The sequence below is a fragment of the Microtus oregoni genome, unplaced genomic scaffold, assembly GCF_018167655.1.
Source record: "Microtus oregoni isolate MIOR12 unplaced genomic scaffold, Mior012 000052F_ref0000163, whole genome shotgun sequence".
NCBI lineage: Eukaryota > Metazoa > Chordata > Mammalia > Rodentia > Cricetidae > Microtus > Microtus oregoni.
The window spans coordinates 14408711-14432392 of record NW_024543828.1 but is presented as its reverse complement, the minus strand read 5'-3'; positions in this window follow the sequence as shown (position 1 = coordinate 14432392).

The window sequence follows — 23682 nt, the reverse complement described above, 5'->3', positions numbered from 1 at the left end:
GATGAGGACTCTAGGGTAGCATTCTCTAAAAGTTATTTAATAGCTGCTACTCTTGGCAACAACACATGCTGCTCTTTAGGAAGCACCAAGCAGGTCTGTGCCCGGGAATAATTTGTGAAGCTCTTTGGGGAGGGTTCTTTAGGACAACATGGAAAATAGATTTTACAGCCAGAAAGACAGGAGTGGAACGTGACAGTGTTTCTTGAGGAAATGATCTTGATTTCAAGTTCTTAACGGCAAAGTGAAGTAAGGTAGGTTACAGGAAGCAGTGTCCAAGCACTCCGTTGCCTTGCTTTTCCTTTGTACTTCTCGAGGCTGGCTGCAGCTCAGCAGAAGGCCCATCAGACACGAAAGACTTGGTCTTCTATCTCACACAAACCTTTCTGACTAGAGGGGATGAAGCTATCATTCCCCAACATGCCCAAGAGTAAATGGGGTTTCTGAAGGGCCCTTCAAGGAAAAGATGCTGGACTTATTCGTCTTCCTCTAGCTTTCGTTCCGACACATTCCCAGAGCCAAATGTGGAACAGCACCTTGCTCAAAGCAAAGCCTTCACCTAAGACGAGGCACACCACACCGCTGCTCTCCTCTGCTACCATGGCTAAGCACGAGCTGATTGGAAGCTGCCGCGCTCCATCCTTTGAAAGCAAAAGCAGGTCTTATAAACACCTTCTTGGCTGCTGTTTTAAGGAGAGAAAACCTGGTGTTGGTTTGCATGACACTGAACCATGTCAGAGCTTTAGAACACATTAAACCAGATCCCAAGCCAGAGCAGACTGGATTCATTAATGGAACCGGAGCGCCCTTCTCAACATCAGAGCAAGTATTTTAGTAACGAGAAACCTTACTTCCTCCACTTAGTTGAGCTGGAAAATTAATGTAGTGTGCTTCTGAAGAAACACATAATGAACATGATGAATTTTCATCATCCTGCTGGAAAATGATTCTTTATGTTCTTATTCCAAATTTACAGCAAGTAAATTTAACGTTCCAAAGCTGTTGAGCCTTTTTAAGACCTCACTATCAATTTGTGGGGCGCTTTAACTGATCCTGACCTGGCATTGATTAGTGCTTTCTGGAAAATGCACGTGTAGCAAATTGCTGCACTTCAAGATAAATCAGCTTGTTCGGGGGAAGTTACACTTCTAACTAGTTGCATTTCTCAGAAGGCGAAAAGAGCGGCCATTCTCTCAGCATCCCGCCGAGAAGGAGAAACCCGAACTGGCTCTCCCGGTTTTTTGTAGAAAACTTGTAATCAGAGAGTAGAAAATATGCACTGGAAGCTAGGAGTGCATACTGACCAGCTCCTGGGCAGAGCTTATTTCAAAGCTCCGTTCTTTAGTCAAGGGTCATAGGCCACAAATGACATCCCAGAGCACTGCGAACCCCCAAGGATATGGAGGCTTTAAGCAGACATTCCATTTCCAGGAGCTTTCTCCCATAACAGCAGACTCTTCATAAGGCACGGACTTAAAGGAAATTGCTAGAAAATGAGGTGGAAGGGGAAGGGGGGAGGGCATACCATCACTGCTGTTCCTTAAAAGCTGACATATGGTACACATACCATAAATGCTACTTCTTTAAAGTGTACAATTCACTGTTTTATATATGTACATACATATATAAATACATTCATAGATGTGCAGTATCACCACTATTAGGTTCCAGAACATATTCATCTCCTCCAAAAGAAATCCCATACACATCAGTGGCCACTTTGCATTTCCCCCACTCCCTCCTCCGTTTCTCTATTGACTCGTCTGTTATGGACAACTAGCTCCTTTTTGCACGAGAGCCTTGCTTCTGATTTTGTCTTGGAGTAACTGTGGCTTCTTCCCTCTAAAAAACAAGTCAGTAGGAAATGTTGAGGCGGTCCCGTTTCAACTGCAGATCTCACAAGTATGGGGAATGACTGGGCTAGGCCCTCCCTGTAGGGGACTTCACTTGTGGATATAGACAGCTACAAGCAATAGTGCTTGAGCACAGACTTTCACACCAGGCCTGGTTCTCTCTTCCTACCTCCCGGTTGCTCAGAGATAAGGCAGGTCTGATTACCTGAGAACAAGTGAGGAGCACTATAGCTTAGCTTATGCTCTTGTGCTAGGTAAAAACAAGGGTCCCAAGTTCCAGGGTATGTGACTACCAACTTAAACACGACCTCTCTGAGCCTCAGTTCATCTTCTGTGAATGGGTTCCCATTTCATGGGAATTTTAAAGAATTATTTCTTTTATTTTCGAGACACTAATATATTCATTTCTCCCCCCATTCCTCTCTCCAAACCCTTCCACATACCCCTCCTTACTCTCTTTCAAATTCATGACCTCTCTTTTAATGCAGATTTTTTTGAGAGAAAGGAGTTCAGACAGTTACAGACACAGGCACTAGGAAGTGCTCAGTAAATGATATAACTCAATGCATCTTTTGTGCCAGCTACCAGTTTTTACATTACTTGTTTCGTACTGACACTTGGGCTTACTTCACTAAACAACAAGATGGGGTTGTGAATACAAGGTTTGGCAATGCCTCTGAAGGATAAGATGACATGATGTCTGATCAAGTATGGAAGACTAATATTCCGTGAGTAAACACTAGCCCAGATTAATGTCTTGACAAGCAAACTAAGTTGACATTTTCAGGAAATTGAAATTCCAACTATATTTCTACAAAGGCTACAGTTCATAAGAATCAATGTTTTACTCTGACTATATGTCAGTCAGTATCTCCAGCAACATAGTAATACCTATGCCTACACAGTATAATATGAAATCTATAGATCAATAAGACCTTTGGTTTATAATATGCGACAGTAAATCACCAGGGATAAAAGCTCGAGAAAAGATACATGTCTCTAATCAAAATCCCACTTTTCACTATAATCCTGGAAAACATGAAGAATACATATTTCATACAGGATGTGTGAAAACACTGACAGGAGTTTTAAATACAACCAACCATTCCTCTTCACTAAGAAAAATTCTAAGTCAAGATCTTTATGACCACATACATACACAGTCATTGTGGTCGGTGAACAAAAACAAGGGAACTGCCCCAGGTCTCCCCCTGTGGTGGATATTTAACTCTTCCTTTGAGGCATAATCTTTACTTGACACTTGATATGGCCTAGAGGAATTGAAAAGAACCAAGCAGAGATCTCTAGCAGACTTCTTTTTTTTCCCCATAAGATTTTGAGAGCAAAGATCTTAAGACAGAAAGGGACAGGCCCTACGAAACGATCTCTGTTGCTCTCATCAGCCTCCAGACACACAGGCACACAATTCCTTTTGAGTGTACGAACATCTTCAAGTGAAATCTCTCTGCTTTGACTTTTTATACCTTGTTTGGTTATCAGAGAATGAACTGCTTCTTCTAGGGTCATCAGAAAATCCCTGCCACGTCTTATGGACTTTGAACTAAAAGTAAGCTTTCTGATTCCCGGTCCGCTGGAATTTCAAATGACTCTATCTCAGTGGTTAGTCATCAAACAGGGATGAAGTCATATCTCCCCCAAGGTTCTTGCAGGAGATAGATGAGACAAACACAGAGCTATTTTTCAAGGGCTGCTGAGATGGCTTTGTGGTCAAGGGTGCTTGCTGTCGAGCCTGACAAGCTGAGTTTGATCCCTGAGGCCTGCAAGTTTGGAGAGAGCCAAACCTCTGCAGGCTGTCCTCTGGTCTCCACATAGGTGCTCTAACACATGCAAGACACACACACACACACACACACACACACTCACACCCCTCAAAATAATTTAAATGCCTTTAAAGTACTGTTCAAGCATATGTTATTTTCATTTAAAATCAACACAAATGGAACATTTTGCTCTTCTTCAACTTTCTCAAAGTGCTAAATCAGATCAGAGAGCACTTAACAGAAGAATTTCCAAATGGGGAAATTCTCAGTCCGCTAAAAACTTGGGGGAACTCCTGTGGACTACTGTTTGTTTTTAAGCTCCATAAGGCTAATTTGGAAAACAGTGCTGATACAAAGCATGCAATGAAATGCGGGCAGGGAGTGCAGACCCTTCCCCCCCCCCCCCGCCCTCTCCCCAGGGCTGAGAAAGCTCCAGGGTGATCAGTGCACAGTCGGTTGTCACCTGACAAATAAGGACTCAGTTGGCTGGATGACATGGAAGAAGGAACCCAGACCCCCAAAATTCAAACAAAAACCCCACCCCAGATACACAGGCTGATTTATCGGATAAGGAAAGAAAAGGGGGGAGAAAAAGAAAAGGAGAGAAAGAATGAGAATGAATTTGAAAGCCATGGAGGGGTAGAATAGTGCCTTTAACAAAGAGATCCTGGCAATCAGGAGGTGCCAAAAGGTAAAGAAGAAACTTCTTCCCTCCCCTCAACCATTTGGTTAGTTGGTTTGGTTTTGGCTTTGTTTTGAAGAGCACATGACTGCTTTATGAGATTGATAACTCTCACATTGGCCCTAGTAAAACTTGACCTTGGGATTATATTTATTATATTTTAATTTCAACCCTCATTTTTTTATTGTCACCTATGCTGTTCCTCTAAGTTGGGTGGGAGATAGTAATGCATGAAATATATTCATAGCCTTAGTCCCAAGCATGTTGGTTTTTAAAAATAGCCCTAGATATAACCCATATCTATGCACGACAGTGGATTACAAAGAGATGAAATTAAGCCTTAAAGGTAAATGGAAGACACTGTCCCATCTGGTGTTTTAACCTGTTGTGCTAAAAGGAAGCATGAAGGAAAGCTAGCTTATTCTGTAGAAAAAATCCTAGGAATGCTCTAGATAGTCCCATGGAAAAAAATGAAAGTTGGAAAATAAAAGCTGGGAGGGGCCAGGCATGATGGACTGGGCTCTCAACAGAGGCCATGCCTGTTCTTACTGTCTAGTACTTCACGTGCATGAGGGCTCCAGCTTATTAATGTGTTGACCCCATCTCTGAATCAACGGCCTTCCTACAGTAAGTATCACCATGATCATTGGGGAATAAGACAAACCATCCCTCCACAGAATTCTCCTGACTTAGATCCTTTCAAGGCAAAGCAAGGCAGCCCCTTCTCAACCTCCACCGTGGAGTCCAGGAGGATCCTAGGAGCATCATTCTGCTGCAGCTAGGGAGACGGGGGAGCAGTAAGTGACTGGAGGCTGCAGCCTCTCTGGAATCTCGAGGGCATATAGCCACCGTATCCCCTCCCCCCCCCCACAGACACAAAACAACCGCTAGACTGAGACAGAAAAGTATCTGACAAATCCCTCAGAAGGGTGACTGCTAACTTCTGTGTGCATAAAGCACTTTTCAGACACGTAATTTACTCTAAGTCCACCAACAAGAGGGGATTCACTTTAATTTGTGTGCTTGTGTGTCTCCCTGCAGCCCTGTGGTTGAGCTGTCTGCTTGATGACATACAGAAGCAGCTGAGCAGTGACTCCGGCTGTTGCTTTACCTTGATCCATATCAGAGCTAGGAAGATTGGCTTCAGAATTAGGAAATATGCATTCTAACTTTTTTCTTTTTTTTAACTACAAAAAAATGGGTGACTTTAGACCTATGCATTTTCCCAGCCTCTTCCCTCTAGGAGCTTGGAAAATCTTTTTTTCATCGTTCCATCACCGCCATTCACATCTCTTTCGCTTACTCTTCTTCACCTTCTCTTCAGGGTCTTACCATATGTTTAAGATTGCCGTTATTATTTTCTGACTTGGGGTCTTCCTGCAAGGGCCTCCTGAATCGTCCCATTTCTTACTCCATCTAATGTGGGATATTTATTTATTTGTTTATTTATTAAAGATTTCTGCCTCCTCCCCGCTACCGCCTCCCATTTCCCTCCCCCTCCCCCGATCAAGTCCCCCTCCCTCAACTGCTCGAAGAGCAATCAGGGTTCCCTGCCCTGTGGGAAGTCCAAGGACCACCCACCTCCATCCAGGTCTAGTAAGGTGAGCATCCAAACTGCCTAGGCTCCCACAAAGCCAGTGCGTGCAGTAGGATCAAAAACCCATTGCCATTGTTCTTGAGTTCTCAGTAGTCCTCTATGTTCAGCGAGTTAATGTGGGAATTTTTTTGGTCATTCTTTTTCACTGCTGTATACTTCCCTTCGGGTCAGTGTGTACTTCACATGAGACTTGTGAAAATCTTGAATTGCAGTTTACATAGTAGATGCTCAATAAATGCGTGTGAACTGAGACAATGAATGCGGTGTGGTGTTAAGATCCAAGGTCATTCCCACCATTGAGAGTCTAAAGACTGTACCATTCACATCACAGTAGCTTTCATGGTCAGTAAGGCTCTAGCATTCAAAGAGGCTTCTTCCAAGGACCAGGAAGCCAATGCAAGTGTTTTTCTCCCCTGAGTTCCTAGAGTAGAGAACTCCAGCTTTGGCAACTCCCTGAGCTGGACACTGGAGGGCAGTATACCCACACTTACTGCTTCCATCCAGCAGAGGGCCAGAGCTAGGGGAATCCAAGTTCTGGACACAGGGCAGTACTCTGGTGTCAAATTGGCATGTCAGGCCCGGCGCTTAACTGCCCCCTGATGTGAAGAGCTGCAGACTGCAGGACAAAGGGTTCAGTAAAGACTTCATTCAAAATTTGTAACATGGAAATCAAATGTGAACAACAGACCCCAAAACCATCTGTTCTTGCCAAAGCCAGGAAGGACGCCATGGCCAGCCGCCAGAATGGTCCTGGATTGTTCTGTACACACTAGAGGAGGGAGGGAGCTATGTTTCTGTCCAACAAAAGACTATTATGCAAAGGACTTCCAAATGCATTTTCCTTTTGATGTATTCTCTTTAAATAGAGCAATGTAATAAAACGATAATGATAATCTTTTGGTTTGTGATTAGCTTGAGTTAAAACATACACACCAGGAGTGGCACACACACACACACACACACACACACACACACACACACACCTTCCTGGCATCAAAGTAACCTGACATTACAAGGTGACTGTTTGCCTCTCCAAGAAATTTTTTATTATGACTTAGTGAAAATGCATTTTAATTAAAGTACTGTACGTACTCTAAGTTGGGAAGTTTTTAAAAAGAGTGCAGTTAAATCCAAAAATTTAACACCTTGTTATGTATTAAGGGTACACATGAAAATATATCAAGGAAAAGCTATTACAGTTAACATATGAGCATATGCACATAATTTCTATTGAGAAATTTAAGGGTTTGATGAATATCCAAAACTATTTAGTATGTGAACTTTTATTATGATGGTATATTCCATTACTTTCAATTTTTTGGCAAAGATGATGGCTACATATAAATTTAACAATACTTTCCTGTGGAATAAAAAGGTTCAATGCTTTTAATAAATATATTCCAACCCTTATAGCCAAACATTTTTTTTCTAAGCCACAACATTCAGAAATATCCCAACCCTGAACCTTGGGTGATACCCTTTTACAAACTCCAATCTTGCAAACAACCCCTCAGGCCACCACAGCTTGGCTGCTCACAACACAAATAGCTTATATATTTGTGTATAAAGCCACCAATGTTGGCTAGCGCCGGCACCAGATCACTGCCTTGGATCTCTGAGAGGTTTCTGTATGGTATTCTGTCTAGAACCCTTCCGAGCTTCACTGTGAGCCTGTGATGAATTAAAGTGTTCGTTTGGAACAAGATAAGCTTAGCAGGCCTGTCCGAGCAAGTTCCTGTTAATAAAGTTGAGAGTGTTTAAACCCTCAGGAGGTAGAAAGAAAGAGCTGGTCCATCTTGTGCAGTCAGAGCTGAGCATTTTCCATTGGCCCCTGATAGCGCTGGTGGATGCAACCCTTTTAGCATCATTAAATGAAGCTAACGTGGGGGGTTTCTTCTCTATCTGCCCATGAGACATCAGAATGAAAGAAAAAGAATAAACAGCTCTAAACCTGACAGAAAAAAACTCCACAGAGCACTGGGAAAAAGCAAAGCCTCCAAAGCACTGCTTTCTTTCTTTGAACAAGCCATTGCAGAAAGCTGGGCCCGTTTAGGGGCTTTGTTCCCAGTTGCCCTGAATTCCCTTCACCTGGGCAGAGCAGTCACTGGTAAGCAATGTTTGGTGTCGGCTCCATTTTTAACTTGTCATTTCTACAGAGCTTTTTAGTTTTTAATCAAGAGAAGAGAAATAAGCTGAAAGCAATAAAACACACCAGAGCAGGGTCTGTGAATTCCAGGGTAAAAACGTAAGTGCTTGAGAATGTCCCTAAGCACAAAGGGGGCCTCGTTCGTGTGTGAGTTGCTATGTAGAAATTTGAGGAGTTGACAGCGAAATACAGCTTAGTGAAAATACCCAAAGTCTACGTCAGGGTCAGCCACCTTCTTAGCCTTGGAGTCACATATGGGGTGGGGGTGAGCTAGGCACTTTTTAATCTTTGCCCTCTTCGAATGGAACAGCTTCTATAGCTCTCTCTCTCTCTCTCTCTCTCTCTCTCTCTCTCTCTCTCTCCCTCATTCTTTTTCCTCCTCCAGTTTTCACTCTCTGACAGACTAGCAGTAACTACTGGAAACTGGTATTGTAAACCTGCCTCCCACGATGGCCTCAGGCATCGCAGAGCCTAAAAGCAGCCAGATCTCAACAGAATCCCCACTGTAAATGTTCTTCCCCCTCCCCCCACATAATAGGTTGACTACTGAGTGGCTGAATATGCTAATGGTTCTCAAGTAGAATAGATTAGAAAAGGTGGGCACAGTGATTTGTGTTGGCTCCAAAATACTTCAAACTGAGTGAGTCACAATCTGCTGAAAATACCTTTTCAATATATTTATCTTAAAATATATCCATTTGCCTTCCCCACTAGCCCGTGAACGCCCATCTTCATGTCTTGGTATTTACCTCACAGTCTGACACTTAAGAGGACATTTAATAAGCATCTGGTGGACTGAGCTTAATCTCTGTATAAATATCCAATAAAGTTGCGGCTTCAGCTGAACACATGCCAACTGAAAAGCATCTGCTATGTGAATCATGGAGACTTTAAAATAAAATAAAAAACACTTAGTAGCTACAACACACGTGTCGAACACACAAAGAAAACAACTGATATAATCAAAAGAAGCAAAAAAACATAAAAGTCATTGTATTCCTCAGGAGCAATGTCCTTTGGAAAATCTATTCTTTATCTGCCTGTCGGGGAGCATGTCCTCCCCTTGTGGTAATTCACATAAAGTGGGCATAGCCATGGAAAAACTACAAAGGCTGAGAGTCTGCTTATGGTTTGCTTGGATTAGATATTAAATAAATGGAGAAGGGTCACACATGGTCCTAATTCCAAATTCATGTTGCGATGCCTGGTCAAGGTGGGGTGAGACAAGAAAAAATTCCAACTTCTATTCTGAATAATATGGCTTAGGTCCAATAAGATAGATTGTTACAAAACCATCCAGCAAAGTGCCATGTTTGATTCCAAACTTCAAAAGGAAAGAAAGAAACAAAGAGAGAGAGAGAGAGAGAGAGAGAGAAAGGAAAAGAAAAGAAAAGAAAAACCATTAAGCAAGTTTACTATCTTGCGGTCGTATCTAAATACTTATGGACTTAAAATATGTTTTCAAAGGGTTATATTATAAGTACTATAAATTACATTGAGGCTTTTGCAAAGTACGCTATGTACTAGAAGACTACTCTATCTCCCGGGACGGCTACAATATGAAAGAAAGACAGCGGGCCAGCGCTTTCCTAAGTGACTCCGAGTAAACAACCCTTATCAATATAATCCATGGGCTCCAGCACATCCCACAGAGCAAAAGGCCTCCTGGGCAGTGACCAGAGCCATTTTTCATAATTTACGATTTCCATCATTTAGATTTTCTTTTTTAAACTTGAAACAATGCATGAGTCATTCTCAACACACTACAATGGAATTTCATTCCTCTATGCTGAAGTATAAGTTTGAGCTACAATTAAAAGGAGCAGTATTTTTTAAAAAGGTCTGTCTACCACATGATAAGCCAAAAAATGTCCACAAAGACAAATGGGCTAGCAAGTTAGACCTGGGATTGCATAACTGCCAGGAGCTAAATGAACTGAGAGAAGATGGTCTATTTTTAAATTAATGTAAACTAACTAGAAACTGGGTTCATTTTACTTAGGTTGGCACGGGAGTACGTGGGTAGCCTAGAGAGGACAGCTTTGTGGAGTCCCCTGTCCCTTCCACAGTTACAGGCATTCTGGGCACTGAACCCAGGTCAGCAGTGCTGTTTGCCCTCACTGAGCCATCTCGTTGGCCTGGCTTATTTTATCTTAACCAAAGGAGAAACCACTTTAAAGGCAGCCTTTTCTAAGTCTGAAACACTCTCTGTTTCTATGCACCAGTGTATTGACTGAGGTGAGACTTCGCACCCACTGCCTTGATAATCTAGGAGAGTGGCCACTCAAGAGCTCTGGTGGAGTCATTGTTTCAAAATAACCAAGAACTTACAGACATTAGCAGTGTACACACTGTCAGAAATAGCTTTTTTCTCTTATTTCATTATTTCTTAAGTTTTTATACAAACATATATTTATCTTGAATATACACTATTCTCCTTTCCCCTTCATTTGTTCCTCTAGCCAATTTTGCTTCTGCTTACACACACACACACACACACACACACACACACACACACACACAGAACCACAAGTAACCAAAAATGTGATATTCCTCTTTTTTAACCCTCACTTAATATGATTGTCCATTTTCCTGACAATGGCATAACTTCATTCTTGATGGTTACAAAAAATCTGTTGTTTAGATCCACATTTTTCTTGTCCATTTATCTGTTGTTGGACACATGGAACATTTTTCTTTTGTGTTCTCTAAGTTGTAACACCTTTCATTTTTGTCTTCAGAGTTGGGCTAGCAAAACTTCATCACCTACTATTTCCTTGAGTGGCTACAATTTGAGATGCCTTCATGTCTCCCCTTGGGAAACTCAGCAGATCTTGTGGGTAACCTTGGAAACTGGAGAAGTCTAGTATTCAGGATCAAGTCTCGGGGCATCTAGTTTTGTTCTGACACTTTACACAGCTGCAACTTTTAGCTCGGTGGCAGTTAGCTTGAGCTCCTTGTAATATCTATACCCCAGTCCGTTATGACAATCCTACCAATCTTGAAATCCCATCTTGTCTCCCCGAGTCCCTGTCTTGGTTTCCTGAATGGAACTCTGGATTGTGTGAACTCCTTGCTAAAGGTTAGTAGTGGCTTTCCTCTGAGCCTTGGTTTAGGATTCAAGTACTTAGCTCTAGTTAGATATCCTCAGTTACAAATAGATATCCTCACAGGGTAGTTGTCTACCTCCCCACCCAGACTTTGAGTTCATGAGTAAAGATCTCATTACCATTGTCCCCCAGTGTTAGTGGTAGAGTTTGTTCCAGGCCCCCTGTGGACACCTAAATCAACTCTTCGATATAAAATTAAATGGCACGTCCATAGAACCAATAATACATAACATGTAATCTTTGTCCCAGATATCTCATAATTTATTTCAAATTTTTGTTGCATATGTGTGCGTATCTAATCTATGTGGATGGAGATCATAGGACAACTTGTGAGAGTTGTTTTTCTCCTATCATGGGTCCTGGGGTTTGAATTTAGACTGTCAGGCGTGAGGGCAAGTGCCTTTACCTACTTACATGCTTCTGTGTTCCAAATTGCTATCTTAGTCAATGTTGGCTGGAAATGAAGGAATTGCATTCTTCTCATAGGTACCAACAAGACTACTAAGCACTGCATACAAGCGTTTGAACTCCGGGGATCGCAGGTTTTAACATGCTGATTTTAGAAAGTCTGAGCCAAGCGGTGGTGGCGCACGCCTTTAATCCCAGCCCTTGGGAGACAGAGGCAGGCAGGTCTTCATGAGTTTGAGGCCAGCCTGGTCTACAAAGCGAGTGCCAGGACAGGCTCCAAAGCTACACACAGAAACCCTGACTTGAAAAATGTCCCACACAGAAAGAAAGAAAGAAAGAAAGAAAGAAAGAAAGAAAGGAAGGAAGGAAGGAAGGAAGGAAGAAAATTCATCTGGTTCATTTATTTATTTTATAAAGGAATGCAGAAACCATCAGACTACTTTGGATTTGTGAATGGAACATAGGAATGGGCTTGGGAACCAGCATAGTTCCCATGTCACCCTTGCTTCTGTAACATCACAAAACCCCTATTTTTCATCTACCTTAAAATGCCTTACCTTACCTTACTTGCCCCACTAGTTTTGCCTGCTCTCCCCTTTTAGAAGGTAATTGGTACTTGGAAGGCAAATCCATTAAGTACTCGAAACTTGGGCAGAGATGAGATTTATTGGAAGCTTCCTTCTCTGGAGCACAGCTGGAGTGCCATGCAAAGAATGAAAAGATGTCCGAAGGATGTGCCTGCGAGTTTATGTCAACTTGACACAAAGTCCACTCATTTAAGAAGAGAAAACCTCACCTGAAAAAAAAATGCTCCCACAACATTGGCCTCGGGCAAGGCTGTGATGCATTTCCTTAATTAGGGATTGCTGGGGGAGGGCCCAGCCTATTGTTAAATCAGATGAGACAAAAACAGATCAGCCCTCGGAATTTCGCAGGCCCTGTGCAAAAGAAAAATGTAGTTCTGTCTTCCAAACTATGATGAATTTGGAGGTGGCAAATGCAGAATATTTGAAAGCCAAGTTTTAGATGCTATCGAGTGCAGGACCCTGTAAGACAGCACCTAGGTTACACTTTCTGAAACTAGTACCGGGCAGAAGACTTGAAGTTGAATACGAGACAAAGTCATCTTCATTACTGAGAAAATGAGGCAGAATAAGTATCCTACTGGGTGGACCCTCTACAAGGACGGGGCCTGTATCACATTCATCTTCCTGAGTTTGATATCGAGTGCCAAAACGCATTTGTAATGCTATGCATTTTTGTGCTTGGAATGTCTTGTTTTCATTTCCATATCTTTTTTTACACGCTAATTCATACTATTGGCTATAACTTAAGTTCAATCATTTCCTTTTCTGGCAAGTCTCTTGTCCTCTTCCCCTTTCCTCCCATGGAATGCTATTATGACCCATTTTTACAGGATTGAGACAACACTCTCTCTTATATGGAGATGTATGTCTTCTGCAGAAAGGTATTTCATGTGGCTGGAATTTTTCTGGACCCCCAAAGATCAAAAGTCTGAAACTACAGAAAGAGGGGCAGAGTTTTCTAATTGTCTCTTACCTAAGCCACCATCCATAAGAAGTGGTTCTCTGTGTTCCTGTGTCCTAATGGGTTAGTATGTAAACACAAAGGAGCACAAGATGATTATGAAGAGCAATTCTTGCTTTCTTGTTGTAGCAGGAACCACCTGCTACTCTTCTGAACATAGACAGCCAAGCAACCTAGTCTTCCTTTTTTGTTTTCTCCTTTTTTATTAATAATTTTTAATACAATCTTTTCTCATTTTACATGGCTATCCCCGTTCTCTAGAGTGTGGCACTACTAATTTCTTCTTTACATGCCTCAAAGATAAAGTACCTTGGACAGTAGGAGGAAGAAAAAAAGGAAAGGAGGGAAGGAGGGAGGGAGGAAGGGAGGGAAGGAGGAAGGGAGGGAGGGAGGGAGGGAGGAAGGAAGGAAGGAAGGAAGGCAGGCAGGCAGGCAAGCAGGTAATTCCAAATAGACTACATTTTAGATCAAATAAGAATAAAGATGCTGTTGTGGTTCAGAATACTATTTTGGCTTCATTTAACCCCGCTCAGCATCTGCATTCCCCAGAAATAAGGAGCTTTATGAAATGTTCTACAGAGGTATCTGTTTCTTCAACACAGGCAACAGGCAATGCTTTGTTAATTCGAGAGAAGTCTCTTAGATGCTAGAGATTACAAACCGGGCATTAGGGTTCCTGTGGATTTAAGAAGTCCAAGTCTCCCTTGAAATCTGATTTCTTTGAGTGTTTTGTAAAAATCATGCACAACCCAGAAGCACGGTTATTTTGATGTCAGAAGACAGACAGGAAATTGATGGATACTGTCAAGCTAGCATATTTTGGCTCATTTTGTTCTGGAATCGCTTTTGCTGATCATCTGAAGAAGAAACAACATGGAAAGATTGTGCAACTGGCTTTGCAGATTATAAAGTCGCCTGAAGATTCAAAAGTTAAAGTAGGAAATTTCCTAGGAGCATTCTGGAAACATCGCCTAGGAAGGTCGATTAGAACATTGTGCAGTAGGTAGGTCCAGTTTGATAGAAAACCAGCCAAGACATTGCTTGGAATGCCACTAAATTAAAGACCATCCTGTGGCGGTGGTGGGGACCTGCCAATGTCTGAAAAGGAATCCCAAATCAAATTGCTCTCTTGCTTAGGGAAATATGAAATGAACATTTAATGATGGAGGTGGGCACTTTGCTTAAAGAAATCGTATCCAATAGAAATAGGCCAAGCTAAACTGTGATGATGCCATGCCTGCTTTCATTTGAAAACTACTCATGTATGACATGCTTCCTCACAAGCCAACTAATTGAATAAACAAGAATCCTTTCAGCAAATGAACTAGAAAAACCAAGCACCAGTGATCAAGTTTAGGAGGAAAGGCAGAATGGATCATTGAATTTTGAAACTTTCTTATAAGTAGAATTTCACATACACACATACAAACACACACACACACACACACACACACACACACACACCGAATGTGGCAACAAGGTTCACAAAATAGGTGGTTTTATTTAAAGAGAAATGTTAGGAGCTAGGGAGCTAGCTCAGTAGGTAAAAGCGCTAGCTAGAAGACCCTGGTGAGTCCAGTTCATTTCCCAGAACCCACATAAAAAGCCAGATGCAGCAGCCTGTATATGTAATCCCAGCACTCCAAGGGCAAGATGGGGGGGGGGGGGTGGAGAGAGCTACCAGAAGCGCTTGGACCAGCTAGCTTGGAATACACAGTGCTGAAGCAGAAACAAGACAGATTCCCTGCCTCAGCAAGGTAGAAAGCCAGAAGCAATATGCGAAAATGGAACTGTCCTCCACACATGAACCATGGCACATGTGCACCTACACTCCCACGTGGAGGCGGGATGGGGGAGGAGAAACATGTTTGCCACCAAGAACTAGACCAGCCTCAGAAATTGGGTAGGTATATCTAATGCAATCACCCATCTAGTTGCATTTTCTGCTTGCTTTTTTTTTTTTTAAATCAGGTTCAGTTGAGAGGATGCTAAGCAATGAAACTCTTGCTTTCCACCTTCCTACATCTATCTATAAGTGGTAGTTCCCAGGTCTTTTATCAAGACATGCTTGCTAGCAGCATGATTATACGTGCATCTTTTTGCTTCAGAATCTAGCAATACCATTTAAAGCCTTACGTAATTTAGTAAGATTGTACGGGAAACCTAGCTGAAGAACAAGAAAACTCATTTCTTCCTCCCACTTTAGGGAAAGAACTAGCAAGTCGGGTTTTTGGATTTTGTTTCAACAAACTGCCAGCAAAATTGGTATTACCCTTAACAAATGTCAGTTGTGGAGACCAACAAAATCTATGTCATCTCTTGAACCCTTAATTTCAAGGGATTTTAATTAAAAGGTCAAGAACACTAATATACACCATAACATGTATTAGCACATTGCGGTTAAACAAAGAACACTTAAAGATACATTTTGTCAAGGCTGTAAAGATTCTTTATACCTCAGGCACTTCACTAATAGGTCTCTTAAGCTTTTGTTTTTTTATGTGTTGTCTCCATGAAGTCTGCATTCTAAGTTTAATTGCACATGAATGAATTAATTATCTAGAGGTGTGTGTGTGTGTGTGTGTGTTTAAAGATACTGAGACAATGTGACTGAGAAATGGGTCTGGGGAGGGGAAAGAAATTCTTACTGAATTCTCCCAATGCATTTTTGGCCAGTCCCAAGAGAGTTTATTATAATTCTAACAATCATAAATCTCAAGCTCTATAACTCCTCAACATTAGGATTAATACCAATAGAACAAGCAGATGAATAATTAATGTATCGAAGGCCTAGGCATGAACGGTATTTCATGGGATAGTGTACTCTAATCGTAAGTACAGCACATTTCTAGGGGCCAAAGCCTTCAATGACTTTGAGAAAGTCAAGGTTCTCTCACTTACATGCGCCCTAACGCTGGCGCAACATAACACACCGAGCCAAGTCCGTGACTCCATCCAGACTACTGACAGTCTTGAGTGAACTGTGGGGATCTCAAGACTGTGCTTTGTAATTCCCCCTGCGAGAAAATGCATAATGATGGTGATCATCTGCCTGCAGACTGCCCAAACGGCTGCAAAGTCTTTGCAGACGCTCTCTGCTCTGTCCCTCTTCCTCTGCCCCATTCAGAAAAACGAAACACCCTGAACGCAAAGGAGCTTGTACCACTATCAGTTCAAGTCTCAGTTTCATGCCTATAAAATTAACCTCAACCTACTCTCACTAATCTCATGGGGATAACACAAAAAGTAGATAACATACAACATTTCCAAAAACTCCTCCCAAATATATGTGAACGACATTTTATTAATATACAAATGGTGACAAACAAGTTAGAATTCACTTTGGAAATCATTCCTCGTTTCCCATCCAGAAAGAATTCCTACCCCGAGAAGAGGCGATATATCCACCTCTACTAGAAATCACCCATTGAGACAGGTGGGAAGGGTCTGTCCAAGACGTGAAAATGTGGGAAAGATGCATTACCACAGTGGGAGAGATTTAAAGAGTAAAATATGATCCCCAATAGGGGCAAAGCAAAGCATAATGATGGGCTGACGTGATAACCAACACAGATAGAATTTGTTTTAATTACACAGCCAGGAATTTAGACCCAATTTACATTTTGAAATTCCCTGTCCCAATCCAACACTGTCCTTCCTGTACTAGGCATATGAGTCAACGGAAAAGGCAAATTCACTGTAAAGGATCCTGACCAATTCTCTTACTATCATTCAACTGGACTGTCTGAATTAGCCTAAAAGGTATCTGAAAAGAATGACTCCCTCTCTTTCCAAAAGATGGTTACGTGAAGAAAATGCTTCATGGCTTTATGTGTCTCAAGTGAGCAATAGACCTGATTGAGAAAGGCTGGAGTGTTGTAGGTTTATCCTCAGATCTGCAGATAACCCTTACAGGAAAATATTCAAAAGTTGACCTCAAATAAGGCTTAGCACTTGTCCCTTACTCAGGTTGCTCAAACGAGAACTATTATTTAATTAATACTACTATCCAAAGGCAAGATTTTTTTTCAAAGCTCAGATACAATTTTTCTTGTCTATATGCTCATATTTCTTGAACTCAAACAAGATTTTTAAGTGTGGAAAAAACAAAAAAATTGCTAAGCACATTCTATTTGTGTAAAAATAAAATGAAACAATTAAATCTCAGAAGAGCACCGGCTGTTCTTCCAGAGGTCCTGGGTTCAATTCCCAGCAAACACATGGTGGCTCACAACCATCTGTAATGAGATCTGGCGCCCTCTTCTGGTGTGCAGGAGTACATGCCAGAACACTATACACATAATCAATCAATATTTTTTTTAAAAAAATTTATATGATGTTGAAAATGTGCAGCAATTATCCATTCCTCTGTGTGGACTAAATTCACACACACACACACACACACACACACACACATACACACACACACACACACACACACACACCTCATTCCCTTTTCTATAAACAGATAAGCCAAAGCAAAGACTACAATGGAAATGGCTCCATTACTTCTCAAATGTTCATAAATATTTCCTTAAAGTATATCTTTAAAACTTGCTTTGTTTTGGAAACGACTTTCTTTTGAAAAGACAGGAGAAGAATCTTTCACATTTTATGATCCCCTTTGGAGGCAACAAAGCAACAGCCAAGTGCTGAGTTGATGGATGAGCCAATGAACTAACCTGGCTGCAAATCGGCACAGCCTGGGGAGCTTGTTAAATAAAGGGGGCTGGCCCCATCCCAGATGTGCTGAATCAGAACTTCCAAAGGCAAGACCAAGGAATCTGTATTCTTAAATAGCCCCAAAACATCTGCAGTAACTCATCTCATCGTCAGGTATCATCTCTGCTCTCTTTTGAGGATTCTCAAATCTCTTTCTAGCCCAGCCCCTGCCCTTGCATTCCAGACCATTTAATGGTCATCTCAGGGATGCCTCAACTGCACTAGCGCCAAAAGAGTGAATTCATCTCTTTTCTTCAAGTCTGACTTCAGATTGCTTTTATAAACAGGATTATTTTTTTTTAAAAAAAAATTAGACCCTATGTCAAGATGCTTTGCATGTCTATGAACTAGAATGCCAAATACTCCCAACTTCCTATGTCTCAGTCTTCCTTTAAAAATATTTTTAAACTGACTAAAAAGTTCATAAATCTTACCGTAGCTCTGCACTTCTAACTTTTTCAGCATGTCCATTTTTAAAGCAATGAGCCCTACCAATCATCTTTTCTGCTTACAGAAAAACTAGTAGGTACATTATATTCTCTCATATGCTTTTATTTATATGGAGAGAGAGAGGGAGAGAGAGAGAGAGCGAGAGAGAGAGAGAGAGAGAGAGAGAGAATATTACCATTGTCCATGAGACTAGGTCCTGACCAACATATCACTAGAGTCACCAAGAGGCAAGCTCTGTCATCACCTTTTCAGAGACTGCTTATTCACCAGAATATACAGAAGAGGTATATCTGGGTCAAAAGTGGCCCTGGAGTTGTGGTGAGCATAAAAGAATTTAACTGCAGCCTTTAATTATGTTGATGTTTTATTTGGTATTGCAAATCAAAGGGAAATACAAAGAGGATAAAAATTTTAAAGCACAGAAGGTATGGGAGTGCCACAAAATGGGCCATTTATAGGGATTCAAACTGGCCTCCTCCCATCCCCACCACATACACTGCGGGGTATAAAGGTGAGTGGTCTGTCCTACAATTAAAGCTCCCAAAATACCCCAGCAAGTTAATTGAACTGTTAAAAGAGAACAGAAGCAGACTAGGACTTGGGAACCATAGAATTTGAGCAAAGATGCAAGACTGCTTCTGTCTTTGAATGTGGCCATTAGTGAACTCAGCCTCCTCTGCCTCACAACACACAGTTCGTTGTACTCGGTTAGAATGCTAGAATGATGACGGAGTCAAAGATGGCCCAAGTTTGGAAATAACCAGGTCTAAGTTGAACTCTGGCTCTGTTGATTAAGGTGTAGGAGTTTATTTGAGTTGCCTAACTTCTTCGACACTCAGTTTCTCCTTCAGAGAGGATCGTGGGAGAAAGCAAGAGTACCAGATCCAAAATGGTGGTCACAAGAAGCTAACGGTAGAGCTTGGAACGAAAAGCTATCAGTCAAAGCTGATTTACTGAGTTAGCAAAGCTACTGTTCTTGATGAATCCTCATTATTATAAGGGGGGGGGCTTCAGATTAGAAATCGGCTTTGCAACAGAGTACCTACACAAGGCACTGAAAGCCATATTTAAAGAAAAGGAAAGGGCCAGGTTTACCTGTTGGTAGTTAGTATGGAAAACAGAAGAATAGCTAAATCCAGCCCCATCATCTAGTTCTTCACAGCACTGAAGGCTGATCCCAGGCTTAGCCCCTATTCTGGGCTGATTTAGCTGGAAAATAGAATCAATGTAAAAAGAGGCCATGAATATGAAAGAGAGCAGGAGGGTAAGTGGGTAGATTTGGAGGGAGGAAAGAAAAGGGAGAAATGACGTAATTGTGTTACAATCTCAAAAATCAAAGACTCTAAAGAGTGTAAAAGAAACTTGCACAAATGTGGAAGAATTTACAAAGAGACATGGTTTAAAAAATGTGAGCGGTGGACTGCCATACTGAGGATGAGCGAAGAAAACATGAGCAGAGACCCTGAGTGACACATTCACATATCCCTCCAAGTACACCTGTAGAAAAGTGACAAGTAGTTACTTTCCATAGTCCCGAACAAAATGTGCAACCTGTGCAAGGAAAACTGCAAAGAAAACATTAAAAATATAAGATCATTTAGAAAAGAGAGAGAAAGATACCCAGAAAAAACCTGAATAGTATTAACTAATAGTATTAACTAACTCATAAGGTCATAGAAAAGAGTTAGTGAAAAACCTCCTATTAAGTAAAGGGCGCATAGCAGAACCTGTATAAATGGTCGCTATTATCCTTATCAACATTTTCATTCTGATCACCATTGTATGATCATCATCATCAACATTGAAGAATTGTGCTAGATTTCAATTTTAAACTTTATCGCCCAAAATATCAGATGGAATTGTATCAAATGGCCATTTTTGCTCATTTCAAAAGTCAAACAGCAGCACTTTTATGTAGAGTAGCTTAATATTTTAAGAGGTATGTCCTGTGAAAGGAGTCTACTGTGTTTAATACCTGGTTAGATCGACTCAATACACTTGAATATGAGGAGAGTAGAAGAGGCTCCATGTGGTGTAAGACTGGCTGTTCCAGCCCTTAATGCACACGAATAAAGCACCCACGGTGCTCTCAGCTGTAGGGAACAAGAACAGAACACGGAGAGTTTTCTGTCTTGCTTTCATATTTTCACTGCAGTAGGTTCCGCAGAGAACTATAACAATGAGAATTCTTCTCTGCCTTTGCAACGAGACAAATATGGGAGAGTCCCTATACTTGCGGGTAAAACTAAAGCAGGAGGGATATGAGCATCAAAAATTTACAATTCTATCTCAAAGTTAGATGTTTTTGGGTCCAGAATGAGAAGAAAGGTAGAGCTAGGGTAATAGAATAATCCAAACAGCATACCCATTAAGGTGCTTCTCAGAGTCAGTCATCAAGGTCAACTAGAAAGTCATATGTGGCTCAAACCTGAAGAAATGGCTGGTCTTTTTTTGTTATTGTTTTTTTTGTTTTTGTTTTTGCTTTTTGTTTTGTTTGTCAAGACACGGTTTCTCTGTAGCTTTGGAGCCTGTCCTGGAACTAGCTCTTGTAGTTCAGGTTGGCCTCGAACTCACAGAGATCCGCCTGTCTCTGTCTCGCGAGTGTTGGGATTAAAGGTGTGCGCCACCACTGCCCGGCGAAATTGTATCGATTTTTAAAATATGGAAATAGGTGATAACTTATTTTGAAGGAATCCTGGGGGCTGAATTTGAGGAAAGCATAAATAAGTGTGTGCATGTTCCCCATCTCAACAATCCAAAGGAAACAAAATTGACTTATTTCTCTACACCTGAATCACAGCATGGGGCAAAGGCATCAACAGAACTCTCTAGCACATGTGTTCAACCTATGTTCCATCAGCCACGTATGACCAAGGTCAGCTACGGATATGGCCTGATACAAAATCAGAAACATATTTAAAACGTATTTTTTACATTTTTCTGTGATATCATTGTGATGGAATTGTATGATTCTCCAGAGAGAACTTAGATAAGACATCGTGTCCCAATAAGTTTGGATACAGGGTAAATTACACCTGATACAGGGTAAATTTGTCAAACTGGATCAGTCCAACTTAGTGCTCTTCCAGCTAACTCTTTCTGCAGTGGAACAGGCAGACTGGCAAAAGGATAGATACAGTGAAGAAGCATCATTGACATGTATTGAGAATTTACTCTGTTCTAAGACACTGTGCTTGCGTCTGGGAAAGACAGAAACAAGTGGTAAAGCTAATTCCCTGTGTTTTCCTGCTGTCATGAGTTTCCAGTGTGGCCTTTAGACTAGCAGCATTGGTACCACCTGGGAGCCTGTTTGAAATGTGACGTGCTGGGATCCATCCCAGATCTACTAAATCAGAAAAATCTAAGCAAGTGTCCGGAAATACGAGTTTAAACAAGTCCTCAAGGGGATCCTGAAGCAAGACCAAGTACACTGTCATCTCTAGCTTGCTTTCCTGACTTCTAGCATTTCCATTGGTGCAAATTAACATACCAACAATTAGGAGGCAGCACTATTAACAATCCCAGTCAAGTACTGAAGGTTAAGGCAACACAATGGCAAGGCCATGACCTGGCCACACTGTCATGACGCAAAGATGAAAAGACCCCAACATTAAGGAAGAGACCATATCTGCAAAACATAAGCATTAAATATAAGCCAGGGCCCACATGGTTGTTTCTGACAAGAAATGCAAAGAGCCTAATGAAAACCATGCTTGCAAAACAGGGAGAGATTTAAAATACTCTGCCCTTCTTTCTTAATCTCAAATGACAGTTTGATATTTTTCAAGAAATTCATACGTGTTGGGGAAAGAAAATGGATGGGGGAAGGATTGTCTAATCCACAAATACAAATCAAAGCTTACAGTGCTTCATAAATGGAAAAAAAATTGACTCAAAAGATTTTGGGACATAAAGAAATTGAATATAAGAACACTGAGGCCAGTAGGGAAATATGCTTGGTCCTTTTTGCTATAATATCAGAAAGGGGAAAAACTCACCATCATTTATACTTGGAAGCAGTATAGCATAATGGAAAGAGACTAGGGCTTTTCAGCCAGACAAGTCTGCTTACTTATTGGATAGTAGACATAGGAAAGACTGGTTAAGCACTGTAGAACCAAATATTTACCGTCACTCGCACAAATTTGTAATACAACCACCTACAGACTCCATTACAGTCCTTAACATGTTCCTCACCTCACAAGAATGTGCAGTCAGATACAGAATGTCATACACAATAAAGAAGACAGTGGTTGGCTTCAGCATGTCCATATACAAATGCATATCTTGTACACACATAGAGAGATGCTTTAAATGAATTAGATCAAGCCATTCTTTCAGCATTCCATGGTTAGGGGTACAGCTCAGTGGCAGAGGGCTTGCCAACATGCACAGGAACCCAGGTTCTACTCACAGAGCGCATAAAAGGTAAATTTAAACATTATCATTCAAATTATTGTTTCTTCCTGTTCACCTGTGTAATACAATGTAACCAGGATTAAGAAACAGAAGATTTTTTTAGGAGGGGGGAGAAAAACTTCCTTTTAATCATGTAAGTGTGAGGTAAGGAAGTGAAGCAAAATAGGGAGCAAGTAATAAAATATCAGCAATGCAAAGTGTGAATATGTGGTCTATAGAAAGGAAGGATTCAGGGAAACAAATGACTAACCCATAGCCACACTTTCACGATTTTATATACCCTCATCAACAAACTTTCTAGAAAGTTCAATGTGAACGAAGTTTGTTATCCGAGTGTTCCTTTGCTTTTTAATGATTTATTTTTATTTCAAATGCATTGGTATTTTTCTTGCATGTATATCTGTGTGCGGGCATCAGAAACCATTGAACTGGAGTTACAGACAGTTGTGACCTGCCATGCGATGGCTGGGAATTGAAACTGGGTCCTCTGTCAGTGCTCTCAACAGCTGATCCCTCTCTCCAGCCTTCAGTGTTTCTTTTCAATCTTTTGTCAAAACTAGTAACTCGGGAAACCTAATTATCAGCCCGTTGCCAGCTGGTTTTCCTAGACATCTAGAAGTTGATTTGGAGAAGATGTGCAATGTCAGGGTAAGCAATTCACTAGGTGGGAAATACCAACCTGGAAGACAACTAAGAACAGAGATGGTGATAAAGAGCTATAGACAAACTGAGATGTGGTAACTTGGAACTTATGAGGCTCAGTTGATCCCATGATGCAATTCCTGCTAAGGAAAACCCTAGTGTTATCACCTCTATCACTCATAGCTACAGAGCATTTCTCCACTAGAGCCATTAGACAGGAAGAACTCATATCACCTTGCAGAATCAATGGTGGTATCCAGCAAAGTTATATGGTCAATAAATGATTATTGAATTATACATAAAAGGGAAGTGAGATATTGATCCTAA